The sequence below is a fragment of the Aplysia californica genome, unplaced genomic scaffold (assembly GCF_000002075.1).
Source record: "Aplysia californica isolate F4 #8 unplaced genomic scaffold, AplCal3.0 scaffold00823, whole genome shotgun sequence".
In the NCBI taxonomy this organism is placed as follows: domain Eukaryota; kingdom Metazoa; phylum Mollusca; class Gastropoda; order Aplysiida; family Aplysiidae; genus Aplysia; species Aplysia californica.
The window spans coordinates 320423-323290 of NW_004798093.1; positions in this window are offsets into that span (position 1 = coordinate 320423).

Below are 2868 nucleotides of genomic sequence, written 5' to 3' on the forward strand. Positions count from 1 at the left end.
TTTTTCATTCAGTAAGAATTTTTCGTTTAGTAAGAGTTGTATGGCACTTGTATTACAATAGGTCATGTAAGTGCAGGTGTTCACCTGGGAAGAGAGGGTTTTTGTCTTTTCGTTTAGTTTTAGAAAGAGTTTTACAGAACTTGCAACACAATAAGGTCACAGAAGTGCCGAAGATTAGAGGTGAATTAGAGAGTAACAAACAATCAAAAAAAGGAGGAGAGATCAAGACGACAGGAAAGAAGGAGTAAACCCGACCAGAGCACCCGCCACCCACCTACTTGTTAGAATTTTTCGGCACCTGAACCCAATAACGTCATACAAGTACCGAGGATTAGAGAGTGTTGCAGGAGAGAAAAAACACAAAGAAGAAGGAGAGATAGTTTTAGTTGGTTTTATGGCCGTTGCTACACAATTATGTGGTATAAGTGTCAAAGGTAAGAGACTTTGAAAAACGTTTTAGTAAGAGTTTTGCGGCACTTGCAACAGAATAAGGTCATATAAGTGCCGAAGATAAGAGGTGTTACAAGAGAGTAACAAACACAAAAAGAAGGAGGAAAGATCAGGACGATAAGAAAGAAGGAGTAAACAACACCAGACCACCCGCCAACTACCCTCTATTGAGAGTTTTACGGCATTAGCAACACAACCAGGTCATATAAGTGCCGAACGTTAGAGAGAGTTGCAAGAGATACAAACACAAAGAAGAAGGAAGAGAGAATGTATGTTTTAGTAAGTTTTACGGCACCTGCAACACAATTATGTGATACAAGTGTCGAAGATTAGAGGTGTTACAAGAGAGTAACAAACACAAAAAAGGAGGATCTGCTATTCACAACCTTAGAGTGACAAAGTTTTGTCTATTTTGAATTAATAATAATAATAGATAGCATTTGTATAGCGCATATTCCCGCTCAACAGCAGGCTCTATGCGCTTTACACTATATTATTACCCCAGCAGACCATAACACTCCGAAACATTCTCAGCTTCCCGGGCAGCATACAGTGCGAGCAGCCGATTAAGCGCTCAAACACTAACAAACTGACAAGATCTTTCGCTGTCTATAGCCGGGTACCCATTCCCACCTGGGTGAAGTGAGGAAAATTCGTGTAAAGTGCCTTTCCCAAGGACACAACGTCGGGCCCCTGACGGGATTCGAACCCACGACCTTACGGTTGCGAGTCCGAGAGCCTAACCACTAAGACCATTATTAAAATCGTTAAGATTTTTCCTAGTCGCAATCAAAATATTCAAAGAATTGCATACAACAAAGCCTAACCTTGTTGAGCAACTCCAAATTTTAAAATTTAAATTTCTCAAAAATAGGTACTGAGCAGATAGAACTTTGTAACTTTAGGGAAGCGTACTGGCACCCTGAAAACCACCAACACCGACGTAAGTTTTCAGGCACAAGCAAACCCAATAAAGTTATATATGTGCCAAAGATTACAGGTGACACAAGATGGTAACAAACACAAAAACGGAGAGAACAGGACAAAAGACATTTGATAGTAGGAAAATAAAGCAGCAAACCACATCAAAGCACCCGCCAACCGCCCACACCGGCTGCATTGACGCTGCCTGTCAGGCCAAGCCTGCGCTGAATATGTGTACTCTCTCTCTCTCTCTCTCTCTCTCTCTCTCTCTCTCTCTCTCTCTCTCTCTCCCTCTCCCTCTCCCTCTCCCTCTCTCTCTCTCTCTCTCTCTCTCTCCGACAATAAACCACCACGGAGTAACACGTTTCTTAGATTGGGCATCACGCATCTGCCCACACGACGCCGCCTCCTTAACACAAGATTAATTAATTGCACATTCCACAAGTCTCGTTAATTTCGCAAGTTTGCGATATATCATCATCACACATTCAGCATTTTATTAGACAGAAACTAATAACACACTGCCAGCTGTAATTATACCCCCCCCCCAAACACGCACACACACACACACACACACACACACACACACACACACACACACACACACACACACACACACACACACACACACACACAAAGTGACAGCGTAGTGGTTAGGCTCTCGGACTCGCAACCGTAAGGTCGTGGGTTCGAATCCTGTCAAGGGCCCGACGTTGTGTCCTTGGGAAAGGCACTTTACACGAATTTTCCTCACTTCACCCAGGTGGGAATGGGTACTCGGCTATAGACAGCGAAAGATCTTGTCAGTTTGTTAGTGTTTGAGCGCTTAATCGGCTGCTTGCACTGTATGCTTCCCGGGAAGCTGAGAATGTTTCGGAGTGTTCTATGGTCTGCTGGGGTAATAATATAGTGTAAAGCGCATAGAGCCTGCTGCTGAGCGGGGATATGCGCTATACAAATGCTATCTATTATTATTATTATTATTACAGCAGTTTGGAATACGTTTACAATAATATATCATCATCACACATTCAGCATATCGCTGCTACCCTAGAATTACAAAGTTCTATCTAATCAGTTCCTAGTTTTGAGAAGTGTGACGTTCAAAATTGTGAGTTCCACATAACGACTCCGAATCATCTTACGATTTTTTAGAGCAGACAGAGCATTTTGTTTCTGACCTCATAGTCTTAGTAAGTAACTCAAAGGGGAGTGTATACAGACCCGGTAACCGGGAACAAAGTCACAAAGTATTCAGACCCGTAGGGGAACTCTTTTGTGATTTCGGAAAGTTTCAGCGCCCTCTTGGCTCAGGGTAGACCACAGAATTCTACACTAAGGTAGACGTCTTCTAGATCTAGATCTAGACCTAGATCTATTCTATGGTCTAGGTCTAGATCAAGACAGATAGACTTAAATCATTGATCTAGTTTCGAGGCTAGCCTAGATCTAGATCTAAATGAAGATTGCGGATGTCTTTTCGATGAACGATCG